The sequence below is a fragment of the Aotus nancymaae genome, unplaced genomic scaffold (genome assembly GCF_030222135.1).
Source record: "Aotus nancymaae isolate 86718 unplaced genomic scaffold, 86718_ANA_hifiasm-v0.15.2.pri h1tg000040l, whole genome shotgun sequence".
NCBI classification, from domain to species: domain Eukaryota; kingdom Metazoa; phylum Chordata; class Mammalia; order Primates; family Aotidae; genus Aotus; species Aotus nancymaae.
In genome coordinates, this window is record NW_026988454.1 from 15126901 (window position 1) to 15146775 (window position 19875).

The 19875-nt window shown below is 38.3% G+C and overlaps 1 protein-coding gene across 4 annotated transcripts in view; it reads left to right on the top strand.

The window, feature by feature from the left end:
• LOC105717162 (UPF0764 protein C16orf89-like) overlaps positions 1–19875 on the top strand; it is a 145986-nt gene that overhangs the window by 14486 nt on the left and 111625 nt on the right. For 3 of the 4 annotated variants that reach the window (XR_001107460.2, XR_010336582.1, XR_010336583.1), the window contains one exon: positions 7498–7698. The exons of the other annotated variant lie outside the window; for it this stretch is intronic. The gene's annotated coding sequence lies outside the window, so the exon portion shown is untranslated. The remainder of the gene's footprint in view (positions 1–7497; positions 7699–19875) is intronic. 4 annotated transcript variants of the gene reach the window in all.

The following is a 19875-nucleotide window of genomic DNA, read 5'->3' on the forward strand; positions in this document are numbered from 1 at the left end:
ATATCACCAATTTTATAGATTATCATTTTATCTTTCCAGCTCTATTTCTTGGCATTCAAAAGATAAGAATTGGGTAACACATTTGGTTTTTCTTCTGTTTAAGTCACGATGTTGAACTTTTGGTTGAGACACAAATAGTCGATAATTCATGGAACAAAGTATCTATGATATATAACTATTAATACAATATTTCTTCCAAGCTTATAAATACTTTACTGATTAGAGAGCAGCAGAAATTGAATAAAACTAAAAGAAGTTAAAAAGAAAAAAAGAATGGGAAAATATGTATGAATAATGACAACTATATATTAAAGATCAAACATTTCATGCAACAGCCAAAACTTTGAACAAATGACACAGTAAACTATCTAATACTCTCCATTAGGCAAAATGGGAAACATAAAAAATATAAAATATTACATTTAAAAAATCTAAAGACATTGTAGCTTGTATTTGTTCAATATAGCAGCTATAGAGTGGAGTTTTTAAAGATGTGGCTTACTTTTTAAAGATAGCAAAGTAATTTAAAGATAGCAAAGAGAGGGAAGTATAGACCCTAGAAACTGTTCCATCTTGAGACAAAGGAGCTGGCCTCTTCTCCTCCTGGATCAGTCGGTCATTAACTTCTAGTTGTCCTCTTGAAGTAAGAAGTAAGATCCTGTTAAAAGAGGCAGCACCTGCCGAGCACGGTGGTGATAACTACATTTTTAAAGAAAGTAAGTAGAAGTGGATGATAATGCAGATACATGAGGTCATTTGAGTAGAGAGTGCTGACATTCCAGAGGACTCAGAAATTGCCACGCTTGTGCAATAGAAGGACACCCCATGCTCATGGATGGGTAAAATCAATATTGTGAAAATAACCATACTGCCAAAAGCAATCTACAAAGTCAATGCAATTCCCATCAAAATACCACCATCATTCTTCACAGAACTAGAAAAAACGTCCTAAAATTCATATGGCACCAAAAAGAGCCTGCATAGCCAAAGCAAGACTAAGCAAAAAGAACAAATCTGGAGGCATCACATTATCTCACTTCAAACTATACTATAAGGCCATAGGCACCAAAACATCATGGTAGTGGTATAAAAAACAGGCACATAAACCAATGGAACAGAATAGAAAACCTAGAAATAAACCCAAATACTTACAGCCAACTGATCTTTGACAAAGGAAACTAAAACATAAAGTGGAGAAAAAACACCCTATTCAACAAATGGTACTGGGATAATTGGCAAGCCACGTGTAGAAGAATAAAACTAGATGGATCAAAACTCAAGATGGATCAAAGATTTAAATCTGAGACCTGAAACCATAAAGATGCTAACAGATAACATTGGAAAAACCCTTCTAGACCTTGGCTTAGACAAAGGCTTCATGACCAATAACCCCAAAACAAATGCAATAAAAACAAAGATAAATAGATGAGACTTAATTAAACTAAAAAGCTTCTGCACAGTAAAAGAAATAATCAGAGTTAACAGACAATCCACAGAGTGAGAAAAAATCTTCACAATATGTACATTTGACAAATGACTAATATCCAGAATCTACAAAGAACTCAAACAAATCATCAAGAAAAAACAAACAATCCCATCAAAAAGTGGGCTAATGACATGACTAGACAATTCTCAAAAGAAGATTTACAAATGGCCAACAAGCATGTGGGAAATGTTCAACATCACTAATTATCAGGGAAATTCAAATCAAAACCACAATGCAATACCACCTCATTCCTGCAAGAATGACCACAATCAAAAGATGAAAAAGTAACAGATGTTGGCGTGGATGCAGTGAAAAAGGAACACTTCTACACTGCTGGTGGGAATGTAAACATAGTACCACTCTGGAGCACAGTGTGGAGATTCCTTAAAGAACTAAAAGTGGAGCTACCATTTGATCCAGCAATCCCACTACTGGGTATCTATCCAGAGGAAAAAAGTCATTATATAAAAATGATACTTGCACATAGATGTTTATAGCAGCACAATTTGCAATTGCAAAAATATGGAATCAGCCCAAATGCCAACCAATCAATGAGTGGATAAAGAAAATGTTTTATATATATATATATATATATAAAACATTTACAGTACAGAATTTATGGAATAAAGTCAGTCATCTTCTGCCATAAATAAACATTTATATTTATGGAGTAAAGTCAGTTTCTTTATCCAGTCAATGAGTGGATAAATAAATGTTACACACACACACACACACACACACACACACACACACACAATGGAATACTACTCAGTCATAAAAAGAATGAAATAATGGCATTTGCAGCAATCTGGGTGGAACTGGAGATTTTTTTTTTTTTTTTTTTTTTTTTTGAGACGGAGTCTCGCTCTTGTTACCCAGGCTGGAGTGCAATGGCGCGATCTCGGCTCACCGCAACCTCCGCCTCCTGGGTTCAGGCAATTCTCCTGCCTCAGCCTCCTGAGTAGCTGGGATTACAGGCACGCGCCACCGTGCCCAGCTAATTTTTTTGTATTAATAGAGACGGGGTTTCACAATGTTGACCAGGATGGTCTCGATCTCTCGACCTCGTGATCCACCCGCCTCGGCCTCCCAAAGTGCTGGGATTACAGGCTTGAGCCACCGCGCCCGGCCGGAACTGGAGATATTTCTAAGTGAAGTAACTTGGGAATGGAAAACCAGACATCATATGTCCTCACTCATGTGTGGGAGCTAAGCCATGAGACACAAAGGCATGAGAATGAAACATTGGACTTTGGGGACATGGAGGAAAGGGTAGGGGGTGGCAAAGGATAAAAGACTACAAATTGGGTACAGTGAACACTGCTTGGGTGGGGGTGCGCCAAGATTTCAGAAATCACCACTAAAGAATTTATTCATGTAACCAAATACCACCTGTTCCCCCCAAAACCTATTGAAATAAAAAAATTAAAAATTAAAAAATACAATAAAAGAAATGTGCATTACTCAATATCACAGATGGAAAAATTTCAAATATAGTCATACTATTCATACATGGTTCCCACCTGACCTTTTAAACAGCTAAATATTTCAGACATTGAGGCAAATCTTCAATGAGACACAAATGCATTATTTAGGCGAGCAGGTGTTGGCTTCTGCAGTCATTTCAAAACCTCTTAGTAGAACCAAAGGGAACATGTTTAGCTCACAAAGAGTAGTTTTAATCACCACTACCAGGGTTCAATCATGGGAATAGTTTTGATTAATTCTTGTCTTTTTCAAGGTCCACCTCCCATGAATTTCTTTATCAGTCTTCTAGACAAGAAATTTAAGTAAAAATAGTATGATTCTATTTAAGTTTCTCTAAGACACTGGGAATCAAGGGAGCACAAGTTTTTTCTTTTTAATTTTACTTTAGGTTCTGGGGTACATGTGTAGGTCATGCAGGGTTGTTGCATAGGTGCATACTATAGCCGGCACTTCTCCCCATGTTATCCCTCCCCACCCCTCCCATGTAGCAGAACAGCACTATTGGTGATATGGATTGGCTGTGTCTCCCTCACCCAAATCTCATCTTGAATCATAGCTCCTGCAATTCCCACATGTCATGGGAGGGACCTGGTGGGAGGTAGTTGAATCATGACTGGGAGTCTTCCTGTGTTGTTCTCATGATAGTGAATAAGTCTCACAAGATCTGATAGTTTCATTAAGGGGAGTTTCCCTGTGCAAGTTCTTTCTTTGCCAGTGGCCACATAATACCTCCCTTTGCTCTTCCTTCATCTTGGCCATGACTGTGAGGCCTCCCGAGTCATGTGGAATTGTGAGTCCATTAAACCTCTTACCTTCATAAATTACCCAGTGTTAGGTATGTCTTTATCAGCAGCATAAAAATGGACTAATACAACTGGTAAAGAGATTCATGTCATGTTGGCAAAGAATGTGGCCTGGCTTCAGAATGTGAAGGTCAGGAAGTCAGAACCAGCTTTCGTACACAGAGGGTTTGGCTGATCAGCAGAGGTCAGCTTCAGCAGGTGGTGGCTACACTTTGGTGGGACCATTGTGCCTAGAGGTAATAATTGAGAGGACGGACTGGTGAGTCCCCGTGAGATATTTCTTATGGTCCCCATGAAAATGTAGACACGACTCTGCCAATAATCCCTAGAGATTCAGAGATGCCACAAATAGGGAAATATCAATCAATTAAGGTTTTCTGGATGAAAACTTCAGACAGCAACTCATGTGATCCAACAGGAAAGAAAATCATTAGAGTGATGGGGGATAGCTTACAGATTCAAGAAGAAAGCAGAATAAGGCAGAAATCAGCATAGCTCTGGATGCCAATAGATACCCACTTAGACCTGCTACCTGTGTGAATTTTTATTCTGTTTTCACTTTGTTCATGACCTAAATTCCAGAAAGATCAACTCATTAGTCTAGAGTCAGTCGTGTGCTCATTCTTTGGCTACAGAAGAGCTAAGTGCCTTGATTGGCAGGCTGTACTTAATAGAACACTAAATAGACTGTATTCTATGGAACAAAGATAATCCTCCCAAAGAGAAATCAGGATCTTGTTCCAAAATTAGTCACCTTTTAATGGGAGGAAAAGGTGTACAGAACCACTGAAACTTAGCTAATTGTTAGTATACTTAAATAAGTTGGTGTGGAACACCAATGAAAATAGTTTCAATGAAAAGATACTGAGTTGTGCAAGACCAAAATGACCTACATTAAGCAAAGTAAGGGAACTGACATCAATGGCATGAAAAGAAAAAGAAGGCAGTTCAAAATAGATTGGAAATGGAGAGAAAAAGATTAGAACTAGAGACCAATCTTTCAAGTTCCTAAATACAATGTGACATCCTTGAGGGTAGAATGTCCTCATGGGTGTTTTACTCATATTTGTTTTCATAGCTTAGCCCCTCCTAAGTATATACCAGATAGATGTTCTACAAAGTTTTGCTGAATTTTTGGTGAATAAATAAATAGACTAGCAAATGAATGGATGGGTGGATGGATACAGGGAGGACAGCTAACAAAATAATGCTCATTTGGCTAACAGAAATAGACAAAATATACCAGGCTAGCGTGCCTCTGTTAGAGCAGAGGTCCATTAATTAAAGTTGGGCCATTAGGTTAGCTATAAGACAAGTCATGACTCATGCTTAAATTTCTCAAGTGTCTTATAGAAATCAGAGGGATCTAATAGTTTTCAATTCCGTGTACTCAAAAAACACAGTTGTCAATCTCAGACAACTTCTGTGTGTGAGGAGTCGACTTCAGTGTCACAGCTTTTGGAAATGACCCCAAATATAACAAAATCCTTTCATTTTGTAAATTTATATACTATCAATGTCTAGCTATTGTGTTTGCTATTCCCCTCCAAAGTTTTCTAGAATGGTAGCTAGAATAACCTCATAAAAGCATTTAAAGTAAACCTGAACTTTAACATACAATGGGAAATAATAAGTTAATTCAAGTCCTTCTCAGAAATCCTGGTGAAATTGCCACAACTCAGTCAGGATCATTGTTATGTTTTAAGGGTTTTATTTCTTAGACCATTTCCTATTTCAGGAAAGGAAAAATGAGAGAGCTCAATAATTTAGTCCTTGGTAATTAAAATCTTTGAGATGAGATTATCTGATTTTTACTTTTATAGGAAAGTTTTGCTTGTGACAAGCTTTCTAAAAACCTATGAGCATTTCTGGCTTGACTTCAGCTTGTTTTTAATGTGACTTTTTCAGACAGACCCAATTAGAAGTTTGATATTTTTTTTGTTGTACAGTTCAGTAATATATTAAATACCTCTTCATTGTTGTGCAACCAATCTCTAGGACTATTCATCTCACAAAACTGAACCTTTATTACTCATTAAACAGCAACCTTCCACCTTTTTCTCCTGTTATGTGAGATCATCAGGCCCCAGCAACACATCATTGTGTGAGGAAAAATAAAAGGGCTGCTGTAAAACAAACAAAAAAACCACAAATCCCTTTGTCAACTCAGTGTTGGGCCTCAAGGGTTCTACTAAATATCCCCAGATTTTTTTCTAAGCATTCATCACCACTCATAAAAACATAAATCTCTAACTCATAGGGATGAACTAAGAGGCCACGTAAAGGAATTAAGACCATGGGGTTTGAAATAAAATTCAAAATGAGCTCTTCTACAGTCTGCTTGTAGACCAAGAAATATAAATATGGATGCCCCAGCAGGGTGGCTCTAGGCAGCCTGTTGGATCAGGGTATCTAACAACAAATTATTTTCCAATTTAAATTATGGTCTTGGTTTGGTTTAAGCTGTCTACTGAAAATAAAGTGAATCATTCTAAGAGGAGGCTATTTTTCATATAGCCTACTCTTAATTGCACATAAATTGCATTAAGTCTTCCTACATACAAGTCAACTAAAATCTGCTAAGTTCTTGACAGTGTTGTCAGGTTGGCAATATTGTAATTGTTCACTAGTGTAAACGAGGAATTGGAAACTTTAGTGAGTAAATTGCTAGTCATAAATATGATTAACAATTCCATGAGCATTTGAGAGTGTAATTACTTATGATCTGCAATATTTATGCTCCCTTTGGGCATCATCATATTTTTCTATGTAATTTTATAACCCATATATCTAGAAAGATCCAAAGATATATCCACATACATTTATGTTTAATTTCATTAAAAGTATCTATATTACACTAAAAAATTCACAGAAATATAAATGATAGTAATGTAAAACTGGCTGGTAGAATAGAAAATATTAAATATAATTCTTCAAAAATGAGATTGGCTTCAAATTTTACATGATAATTCCACAAATATACAACATAAATATAGATACATAATTTTACATAAAATATGAAAATATTAACTTTTCTATAAGTAATTATTACTGCTATTGATTTGCTAATTATTTTTAAATACTTTAAATAATGTATTGATTTAAGTAATAAGCAGTGTGGTGTATACATAAAAGAACAAAAATCTCTCCCCCTCCAACAAGAAAAAGATACCATGGTCTATATATAGAAAAATTACATGCAGATTAAACTATACAAGGATTCTAGGAGAGTAAAGAATATCTAATTCTCACATTTCTCATTATTTACTGTTTCCCATTTAAGGATATTACAAATAATGTTGCTATGAATATTCTTGTACATATCTGGTGGTGATTGGATACAAGAGTTAACCTTTATTGTCTTCTCTGACTAGGGCCTAGAGTACAAACTTGAATAGAAAAGAACAGTTGTATGTCTGACATGTTGTTAATTTTTAAAGAGATACTTCTAATGTTTTTCCATTCAGAATTACGTTTGCTGTAATTTTTTGGATAAACCTTTACCAAGTTATATATTTCTACTTGGTTAATTTTTTTTTTTTTTTTTTTACCATGAATGGGTACTGAAATACATCAAATGTTTATGTGCACCTATTGTCATATGGTTTAAGTGCTTTAATCTGCTAATGTGAATAGCATTTTTAGGTTTGCTAACATTAAAATACTTTTGAATACCTGGGAACCCAACTTAGTCAATTTGTGTTATCTTCTTAAACACAGGTGAGTTTGGTTTGCTAGTACATTGTTTGGGATATTCAGAGGAAGATGGTAGAACAGGAGGTCCCAGACTGCTCTCCCCCGACATAGAAAGCTGAACTACAACTATCCACTGATGAGAACACCTTGGTGAAAATCTCAAAACTTGGGAATAAGCTTGAGACACCTGAATGGACCGTAGAACCTAATAACAGCACTAGACAGGTAAGAGAAACAGTCTCACATTGACTGTGTTGCCTCTCCACATCCTCCAAGTTGACGCAGAGTCACACACAGAGGATCTCCTCAACCAATAGCGAGAAAAGAGAACCAGAGACTCACATCTAGGTCCCTTAGCATCCCGTGAAGCCAAAGCCCACTTTGGTCTTGTCTCATGGGGAACACAGAGGAGAAAGGCATGACTACACCGCATGAGGTCAGATAGAAACAAAGAAAGGAGGCACTGCCCACAGTGACAGGCACACAGATCTTAGTGGTAGCTCCATATTACTACCAGCAGAGGCACCGATCACAGGTACCAGTAGCATAGCCCATTGGCAGAGCTGAGCTGCTTGCTCCCAGAGCATATTAATTAGGCTTGAGTCTTTGTTTGTTTATTAGAGACAGTGCCTCCCTCTGTCACCCAAGCTGGAGTGCAGTGGTGCAATTATAGCTCATTGCAGCCTGCAACTCCTGGGCTCAAGAAATCCTCCTGCCTCAGCCTCCCAATAGCTGGGACCACAGGGACATTCCATCATGCTTGGTTATTTCTTTTTTGTAGAGATGGGGGTCTCTCTATATTGTCCAGGCTGGTGTCACACTCCTGGCCTCAAACAACTCTTCTACCTGGGCCTCTCAAAGTGCTGAGATTATAGATATGAGTCACAGAGCCTGACCTGGCTTGAGTTCCTAGATGGCTAGCCTCCATGTTCAGCCTCAAGGCCCCTTTTAGCAAAGCTCAGGCACTAGACTACCATCCAGGCTTTGAAACAATAGCTCAGTACAACCTCAAAGCCCACCCTAAAGCTCTGCCAAGATGAAGAGGCAAAACTCAACCATGCATTTCTACCAAGCAAGAAAAAATGTTCAATGTCATTAATCATTAGGGAAATGCAAATTAAAACCACAGTGAAATATCATCTCGTATCCATAGAAATGGTGATTAAATGTCTTTTTAAAAAGACAAAGATAACAAGTGTTGGTGAGGATGTGGAGGGAAGGGAATCCTTGCACACTTTGTTGGTGAGAATGTGAATATAGCCATTATGGAAAACAGCATGGAGTTTCCTCAAAAAAACCAACCATAGAATTATCATATAATCCAGAAATTACACTGAAGAGATATCTGTACTCCCACAGTCATTGCAGCACTATTTACAATAGATAACTTATGGAATCAACTGAAGTGTCCATCAACAGATGAATGGATAAAGCAAATAAACTAATACAGTTAGTATTAGTCCATTTTCATGCTGCTAATAAAGATGTATCTGAAACTTGGTGATTTATAAAGGAAAGAGTTTTAATTGACCCACAGTTCCACATGGCTGGGGAGTTCCACAGTCATGGTGGAAGGCAAAGGAGAAGTAAAGTCACATCTTACATGGCAGCAGGCAAAGAGAGAATGAAAGCCAAGCAGAAAGGGAAACCCCTTATTAAACCATCAGATCTCATGAGACTGATTCACTACCAAGAGAACAGTATGGGGGAAAGACCTGCCCCCAATGCAATTACCTCCCATTGGATCCCTCCCATGACACATGGGAATTGTGGGAGCTACAATTCAAGATGAGATCTGGGTGGAAACACGGCCAAACCATATTATATATGCAGTGGAATACTATTCAGCCACAAAAAGGAAGAAAATTCGTTCATTTGCAACAGCATGGATGGACCTGGAGAACATTATGCTAGGTAAAATAAGCTAAACTGAGAAAGACAAAAGCCACATGTTCTCACTTATATGTAGAATCTGAAACAATTGAATTCATAGGAGCAGAGAGTAGAATGATGGTTACCAAAGGCTAAGGGTGGTGGAATGGGGCAATGTCAGTCAAAAGATAGAAAGTCACAGTTAAATAGGAGGAATAAATAAGTATTTAAGACGATGGATATGTTAATTCATTTGATTCAGTCATTATACAGTACACATGTGTCATGACATCACTGTGTATTCCCTAATTCTACACAATTACAATTTGTCAAAAAAAATAAGGATAATTTTAAATATTTCATTTGGGATTTTGCATCTATGTTTATGAGTAAGATTGGCCTGTAGCACTCCTTTCTTACGCATTTCTTATCTACTTTTAGCATCAAATGTTGTGCTGACTTCATAGAATGAGTTAGATAGGAATCCTTCTTCAATTCCCTGGAAATTTGCCTGAGATTGAACTAATCTGCCCCTTAAATGTTTGGTCAGATATAAATATATAAGAGGCCAGGTGCAGTGGCTCATGCCTGTAATCCCAGCTGAGGCAGGTGGATCACCTGAGGTCAGGAATTCGAGACCAGCCCAGCCAACATGGTGAAACCCTGTCTCTACTAAAAATACAAAAAAAATTAGGCAGGCATGGTGGCAGGTGCCTGTAATACCAGCTACTGGGGTGGTTAAGGCAAGAGAATCGATTGAACCCAGGAAGCAGAGGTTGCAGTGAGCCGAGATCGTGCCATTGCACTCCAGCCTGGGCAACAAAGGTGAAATTTTGTCCCAAAAATAAATTAAATAAACACAAGACACTGTATCTGGGGTCTCCTTTGTGAAATTATGTTTGTCTTAGTCAGCTCAGGCTGCCAGAGAAAAATGCTATAGAGAGTGACTTAAACAATAGAAATTTTTCTTGCTGTTCTGGAGTCTCTAAGTCCAAGATCCTGAAGCCAGCATGGTTGGTTTCTGGTTCGGGCTCCTCCCTGTCTTGCAGATGGCAGCCTTTGCACTGCATCTTCACATGGCAGGAAGAGAGAGAGCGCAAGGTCTCTGGTGTCATTTCTTATGGAGGCCCAGCCCACCCTGAGGACCTCACCCTCATCCAACCCTGATTACTTCCCAAATACCCCATTTCCAAATACTGTCACAATAGGGATTAGGGCTTCAACATATGACATTTAAGGGGACACATTCAATCCACAGCAATGTTAAACAACTTTTAAAATGTCCTTAATTATTGTAATTTTTTTCTTTCTATTCCTACTTGGATATATTTTTCTAGGAATGTGTCCATTGTGTGTATAATTTCAAATTTGTTGGCATAAAAGCTGTTCTCCTTAGTTTATTATTATATTTTAATCTCTTCTCCATGTGCAATTAGTTCCTCATTCTCATGCTTAATATTTTGGTATATATCTTTGCACCTTGTTTCTACTTTTCGGGATTAATTTTGCCAAAGTTCTTTTTTTCAATTTCATTAATATTTTCAAATAGCCAAAATAAGTTTGTATTTCTTCTCTATAATTTCCTTATTTTCTACTTTATTGATTTCTGCTTTTGCCTTTATTTTGTCCAATATAGTTTGTTCTAAACATAAGACATTATGATATAAATTTTTAAAATCATTTTTATTTCGGGTCAAGAGATCGAGACCATCCTGGTCAACATGGTGAAACCCCCGTCTCTACTAAAAATACAAAAAAATTAGCTGGGCATGGTGGTGCGTGCCTGTAATCCCAGCTACTCAGGAGGCTGAGGCAGGAGAATTGCCTGAACCCAGGAGGCGGAGGTTGTGGAGAGCCGAGATCGCGCCATTGCACTCCAGCCTGGGTAACAAGAGCGAAACTCCGTCTCAAAAAAAAAAAAAAATCATTTTTATTTCATACTTTCACACAATTTAAAAGAGAATAGAAAGATAATGAGTCTCTTATGGGTACACCTGTACATTTGTCAATTTATTGCCTCTCAGCCACAAAACCAGTGTTCACTGCCCTGCCGGGGATACTGGAGCTGGAGCTACTAAATATTCTTCCTTTGACATTAGAGGGTCTAGAAGGGATGATTCTGCAGGAAGAAGATTCTTCCTGTAAAGTGGCTACTTTTGTTTTGTTACCGTTTTTCCTACACTGCAAGGCTAGGCTGTGGGACACCCAGTGGAACTCACCCCCAGCTGGTTTCACTGACGTCCCTATGGGTACTTCCCAGCATCTCCTGTGGGTGATTTCCCATTAAGTCCTACAGGGACCCCAGCCCACTCCTCAGAGAATTTCTCCTCCCTCCAAATTCTTCATAAATGTCATAGGCATTGCAGCAGGGGGTTTTCTGCCCACCAGCATCGCAGTGGGAGGTTTCCAGCTTCCCAGTCCCAGTACTTGGCCTCCATCTGCTCTTACGGAGCAGCTGAGGCCTGGGGCAACTCCGCTAAGTTCAGCCTCCACTGGGTTTTAACTTCATCCTCTGCATTGAGATCTGAATCCCATCCTTTGAAAGGGGTCCTATTCCAAATTTTTGTCTCCCTCAGCGTTAAGTACTTTGTAGAGCTCTCTTTTATCCCCTCTAGTAGCTAATCCCCTGCAGATAGTAAACAATTTTTTTTTTTGACATGAAATCTCCCTGTTCAAATTACTGTGTTGCTTCTGTTTTCTGACTGGACCTTGACTGACACAACAACCCTCACCAATATATGTGTGTATATATATATATGTGAATATTTATAGCATCACCATTTAATAGACAAAAATGGAAAGTTACTGAAATACTTATCAATAATAGAATGATAAAGTAATTATAGTATATTTATACAGTATATATTTGATTTCTGTTGCTGTATAACAAATTACCTCAAACTAAGTCACTTAAAATAGCACATAGTTATTTATTTTTAATTTTTACATTCTGGGGTACATGTGCAGGATGTGCAGGTTTGTTACATAGGTAAACACGTGCCATGGTGGTTTGGAACACCTGTCAACCCATCATCTAGGCATTAAGCCCTGCATGCATTAGCTATTTTTTCTAATGGTCTCCCTCCTCCCACCACATCCTCTGATAGACCCCAGTATGTGTGGTTCCCCTCCCTGTGTCCCTGTATTCTCATTGTTCAGCTCCCACTTATAAGTGAGAACATGCAGTGTTTAGTTTTCTGTTCCTATGTTAGTTTTCTATGGACAATGGCTTCATGCTCCATCCATGACCATACAAAGGACATGATTTCATTTCTTTTTATGGCTGCATAGTATTCCATGATGTAAATGTACTACATTTTCTTTATCCAGTCTCCCACTGATGGACATTTGGGTTGATTCCATGTCTTTGCTATTGTGAATAGTAAAACAGCACACAGTTATTATCCATAGTTTCACAGGCCTGGGATCTCAGTATAACTTACTAGGTTCTCTGCTCAGGGTCTCATAAGAATTTAATCTAGGTGCTGACCAGGATATGCTCTCATCTGAGGGCTCTATTAGGGAAGAATCTGCATCTAAGTGCATTCAGATTGTTGGCAAAATTTCCTTCCTTGTGGCTGTGTGACTTAGGGCTCTGGCTTTTTACTGGCAGCCTGTAGTTCCCTGCCACATGGCCTTCTCCATGGGGACTTTACAGCAGAGCTGGTAGCTTTTTCAAGGCCAGCAGGATGGAAATAACATTTCATCTTCTTTGACATGTTCTATTGGTTAGAGACAGGTCACAGGTCTTTCCTCACTTGAGGGAAGGGGGCATGGCTCATTGTCGGCCTTTACGGTGTCTGCCGCAGAGGAGAATCTTTATTGCAATGGGAATTAACATGGATGAATAAAAACAATGCTGAGTCCAAGAAGCCAGACACAAAAGAGCATTTACTGTGGAATTCCATTTGTGTCAAGTTCAAAATCAGGCAAACTGATCTATATTGTTAGGAATTAGTGCAGTGGTTACCCTTGTGGGGGTGTGTATTACTTGAAATGGGGCAAATAGGGTGCTGGTAATGGCTTATTTCTTGATCTAGATGCTGTTATTTGGGCATATTCACTTTGTGAAAGTTCATGAAATGGTACACTTATGATTTATAGGGAAACAAGGTAGCTAGTCTTCTTTCTCTTTAGTAGAGATTTCTCTTTTTCTGTCCTTTAAATGTTGGTGTTAGTGACTCACAGCCTCAAACTTCTTTATCTTTCACTAGCTGGATCTTCGTGTAATACTTCATCCATTTTCATAGCATTAATTCTTTCCTGTAAGCATATGAATCCAACATTTATAACTTCAGCTGAGTTATCTCTTCTGAACTATTAGAGATTTCCACATGGAGACCCTATACCTCTCAATTTTAATCTCTTATCACTTGAAGCCATTATCTTTCTCCCCAAACCCTTCTCCTCATCCTATGTTTGCTATTGGTACCACCGTCCTGACCCACCAATGGCCAGAAATCTATGGTTTAGGTAGCCTAGCAGACAAAGGCAAGAGCAGGGGAGTTAGCTTGTCTGATTACAAATTGTCTTGCATACATCTTGGTAGGCTTCCATTTTCTTTTTCATTAAACTGGGTTGGTAATATTACCTACTTCTAGGAGTTTTACAATTACATACAAAATATATATAAAGCCTGGTACATGGTAATTACACAATACATGGTATTTCTTGTTAAGGAATTTGTCCCTCTCTCCCTCCCTCACCCCACATTCTTTTAATCATCTAGTTATGTCAACTTTACCATTTTAATATCTCTAAATTATCTGTCTTTTATTTATTTCCACTCTCACTGCCTTCATTCAGATTTTTATCTTGTCTTATATTTTTATAATAGTTTCTTAATAGGCCTAATATACACCACTGCACCTGACATATTTTCAAAACCAATTATCTACACTTCTTTCAAGGTGATCTAGTTTAAACTATCAAAAGATCTTCTTACCATCTTCAGAGAGTCCTAGAAACTCATGGAATCTGACAATTAGAGTAGTAACTACTGTCCTAGGTAGAGGTGTGTGGGACTATATACTGAAACTGTTCAAAAGTTATTTACCAATTGCCTCTGCCTCTGAGACGATATTGAGTTCAATGCCAAATGCTATAGAATCTACAAACCAGTTAAAGACAGCTTCAGGATATGTAAGGATTTCTTCGAGAGCGAAAGAGGTTATTAATCAGCTAGGTGCTCACCTCTGGTAACAGAATGATACATAAGTCAGTATCACTGGCCAAGCAGCTCTTTCCTTTGGAGCTGTTTATTTCTCCACCATAGTCAAGGAATGACCACAGGCATCTCTGCACTCATCCTTTTAGTGTCTGATTTTTACAGTGTGTAGTTCTCTTGCAAGTTGTGTTTGAACTGACATTTTACATTAACTTATCCTGGAGAAGTGAGTAAGTGCTCTAATCATCATCTTTCTTTGTTCTTTCTTTTTTTTTTTTTTTTGTTCCTTGGGTGACTGGAGTACCAGTGACTCTGAAACTCCAGTTAGGGCTTGGTGAGTGGTAAGGCCAATTGTCAGGACTCTGTGCATGTCTCATCTCATGGTACGTCTTGTGGTACCTTCCATTTTTGTCTCACTCTTCTATTTAGAAATTTTCTTTCTCCACAAAAATTCCTGACACACTCTTTTATTGGGGCTGCTACCTAAAAGCTAAGTCCCAGCTCCAGCACCTACACCTGCAGTTATAAGACTACATTGATGATGGGATAAAATGAATGGTGCTTTCTTTTTTGAAGAAACTGACAAACTCATTCTAAAATGAATATGGAATGCCAAAGACCTAGACTGACCGAAACATGATTGAAAAAGAAGGCAATGGTAGAAGACCTCTGCTACATTATTTCAAGACTTAATGATAAAGCTACAGTAGTCAAAGCATTGTGGCACTGGCATTAGTATAGATAACTAAATCAATACAAGAGAACACACAGCCATAAAGAGACCCACACATATACTGTCCATTGATATTTTTTAAATCAAAAAGCCAAGTCAGTTAAATGAGCAAATGAGCAAAATAAAATTTTTGAGTCTCACTCTGTTGCCCAGGCTGGAATGCAGAGTACAATGGCAAGATCTTGGCTCACTGCAACCTCCGCTTCCTAGGTTCAAGCAATTCTCCTGCCTCAGCCTCCCGAGTAGTTGGGATTACAGGTGCACACCACCAAGCCTAGCTAATTTTTGTATTTTTTAGTGGAGATGGAGTTTCACCATGTTGGCCAAGCTGGTCTTGAACTCCTGACTTCAAGTGATCCACCTGCCTTGGCCTCCCAAAGTGTACAGGCATGAGCTACCCGCCCGGCCAAGAAAAATACTTCTAACAAATATTAAGGCAACAGGATGGTCAATGGGAAAAAAGCCTCAACTACTACTACTTAACTCCATGTAAAAACACTAATTTGAGATCACAAACTTAACTATAAATGTAGAACCATAAAACTTCTAGATGCAAACACACTCCACAGCCTTGGGACAGGTGAAGATTTCTTAGGAAAAAACACCACAAAAACTAACCATAGAGCAGAAAAGTAATATATTGGAGTTGTCAAAATGGAAGTATCTGTTCATCGAAAGACAATATTAATATTTTTAACTTCCAATACATATCTTAAATAATACTGTGGCCTTTCCATTGAGAGCTGCCTTAAATTTTATTAAAATAAAATCCTATGTTATAAATGTCTGAGTTCATTCCCCCATCATAGACTCTCCTGTTTCTTTCATTTATTCTGATTTTTCAACCAGTTGTCCCTCTTTCAAGCTGCTTATTACTCTTGAAAGTATAATCCTAATCTGTTGTATGCTTTACTCTTAGTAATGTTAGTTTTTAATAGAATTCCGGAGTTTTAAACTAACACCTAGACCTAAATTTGGCCCAAATACTTGGATTGTTTGGACAAAATATACTTTAAAAAAAACTATATAACTTTATATAGGAGATTCTCTCTCCAACAGATCAAAACTTCTACCAGTCTAATGATAGAACAATGTGCAGATTTTCTTGCATGTGTTTTAATTACCTGACTCTTAAAATCGTTTGGTTTGACACCCTCAATGTTGGAGGTCTGGCTAGTGGTTTCCTTCAGACACTGGTGGGCTAGTAAGAGGCAAACTGGAAAGAATGAATCTGTCTCTGTATAGGCTGAGGTTAAAAGGGCCTTCCAGCTGAGCCTCCTCTATAGAACAGGAAGCAGGGAGGACTCTGGAGGTTCATAAGCATTCCTCAGGGCATGAGAATCTGAGAGAGCTGGTCAGTCCTCTTGTACATGGGAAGGTAGTGATTCCATTTAATTGCTGAGGGCACTTAGAAGGCAGTGGGACTGACTTACCTAGCTCAGGGCACAGTGAAAGAGCTGGCTAGGTGAGCTGTGATCTCCACAACACCCCATTCCAAAGCCAGTCCTTTCCCACTCCCACCTTTCCTGGGATATGGAGACTCACAGAAAATTTAAAGGAATTGAGAAAATCGTGGCAGTAATTGGATCCTCATAGCTATTGCAAGTCCCTTGCCTGTCTCTATTGCTCTCTGAGACTACTCAAGAACGTAGAATTACATACAGTATTCCCCATATTTCTTGACTAGAAGGGGGATGTAGTCTATAAGCTACAACTGAATTGCCGAGTTTTCTAATCTCTTCTCTTAATGAACTACTTTTTGAAGGAAGGCTATCATAATCATCTGAAAAGATAACTAAGAAACAGTTTCAACAGTAGCAGTATCCGTAGAAGTGCAGTTCTAAACTCTGGTGGATGGACCAGATAACAAAGTTAAGTAATTCTTGTATTATTTCACTGGAATAGGGAATTTGGAATTTGATGAGGTTTAGTACACTGTGCTGATGAAGGAAACACTGGGTTTTGACTGCAGTAAAGCATATATTTTTAAAATAGTTTTCACATTTTATTTACCACATATTTTCTACAGCATTTCTTTATTTTAATTTTGGCCCTAGTAATAATTTATGAATTGAAATGAGTTTATTAAAATGAGTTGGAGCAGAATGAACTCACATTGAGTAATCCAAATTCCAAAAGAATTTTCCATGCTCTGAATCGTGGTTAGAATTTGTGATTGGATTCCTTTTTATCTGAGCTGAATTAAAAATTTAACACATGGACTTACTGATTTTTTTCCCTCAGATCTTATTCTGTGATTCCCTTGTAAGCATTTCTGGCATTATAAGTGAAAAATGGCTAAAGAAATATGGGAACTGCAAGCATGGAACAGAGATGTTTTAGGGAAAAATAAATGCCAAGGGTCAATATGTACTGTGCTTTAGTGAATATCGACCCTTCCTGGAACCAGGAAGATCTATTTCTGTCTCTGAGTTGATGTGTGGGTCAAATTGGTAAGCAACTGATCTTTGCAGTTTGTCACCTGAGCAGAAATGAACTGTTGACCAAGGTTGAGGCAGGCTCTTGAGGCCATTTAACCCACCTTCAAAGCAGAGATACTGACCTGTACTGGTGAATGAACCAAAGGAAAGAAAGGTCACTGAACCAAATGAGACCAAAGACAAACCCTGACTTGAGCAGCTCCTGAGCTGCAAAGGGCCCTCGGGACAGAGTCCTGATGCAAACCAGCTACTGCTTTAATACTCTGAGTGTTTGATTCCTGGAAAAGTGAATCTTGCTTCTCGGCCTCTCTGGGACTATAGATGTACCATACAGTTTTTAAACACTCAACTCAATGTCCTGAAGCTGAAGTCATTTTTGTACGTTCCAGGCAGTGAGACTGATGTCCTCACGTCTCCTTGATTCTGGGGGAAAGGTGAGCCTCTGTTCTGTCTTGTAGCAACTCACCACCCATAGCAGGCAATAATAATGTAGGCATGAAAAATGCATCAGCAATATATGTGTGTGCACTTCCATTGCTCTGGCGTGAACCTCACCAGGCTCTATAACAGACTTGGGCTCTCAGTTCTATTCTGATGCTTCATTTTTACAGTCACAGACAGAGGCTTCATTTGCAAACCTCAGAATGAGTTCCTGGTTCCCATGAGACTGCACAGTGATATTAGAAGTTATGGAAAAGGGAGGAATCTAAACCTTCATCTTCATACTCCAAAACCATGGAGTCACATAGGGTAGCCCAGTACTGGGAAAGACACAGAATATTTGCCTATATTGTTTATTCATCACCCATCCTTTTAGAGTCATGTTTTGTTTTTGATAATATGGACTGGTAAGAAAAGTCACTAATTAGCAATTTTTCTTATCACAGATACATGATGACCACTGAAAATAATATTTTAGTTTCTTCAAGCTAATGGTGGATGAAAGGTGTTGGCTACTTACATGGACAGTGCCCACTGAGGAACAGCCTCTTCCGTTTAGCCCCTGCTACTGAGAATCATGGGACATGATTAGCCACTGAGAATCATGGGACAAAGAACAGTGATATTTCTTCTTTGTCATTTGTTCCAATATATCTTACATCATCAATACTTATTTATTACTTCCCAAAAGGAAGTGTGAACCTTGCTAACTTGAATTACCTTTCCACTGCAACATCACTGAATTAGCATAGTCCATCTAATATTATTTCAATACAAATTAGTCCCATGATTATTTAGTTTCCAAATATTTTCCAATTAGAAACAAGTTGGTAGTTACATCCCACAATTTAGTAAATAGTATTCAATCTGGGAAATAAAGTATTTTTATTTTATTTGTAAAAATCATTATATAGTTTCATCATAGTGTTTTAAAATATTATCATTATAATAACCCCTACATATGACCCAACTTGTGCTATCATCTTTTATTTATTTATAATTTTCCTTTACTTTTCCAGCCTCTCCTCTAAGCAGCTGCTCAATAAGAGCTAAGATCTTTTTTTAAAAAACAAGATTCCCTTATTTTTCTTTTTTATTATTTTTGTTCATTTTTGTATTTATTTATTTATTTAATGTCAATAGGGAAATTTAGTTTAATTTTGGTGGTTTTTGGTTACACGGATAAGTTCCTTAGTGGTGATTTTCTGAGATTGTGACACACCCATCACCTCAGCTGTGTACACTGTATCCAGTGTGTAGTCTTTTTTTTCTGAGATGGAGTCTCACTCTGTCACCCAGGCTGGAGTACAGTGGTGTGATCTCGGCTGTCTGCAACCTCCACCTCCTGGGTTCAAGCAATTCTCTGCCTACCTCCCAAGTAGCTGGGATTACAGGTGCCTACCACCACACCCAGCTAATTTTTTGTAATTTTAGTAGAGATGGGGTTTCACCATCTTGGTCAGGCTGGCCTTGAACTCCTGACCTCGTGATCCACTCGCCTTGGCCTCCCAAAGCGCTGGGATTACAGGCATGAGTCACCGAGCCCAGCCACCCAGTATGTAGTCTTTTATCCTTTATACCCTCCCACCCTTTCCCCTGAGTCCCCAAAGCTCATGGTATCATTCTCATGCCTTTGAGTCCTCATGAGACCTAAGATCTTAAAATGGGAATTTTCTCAGTTCTTTTTTGGATATATGCCTGATGCTCCAAATCCTTATTTCATTAATCTCTACCCAAATTTATAAGGG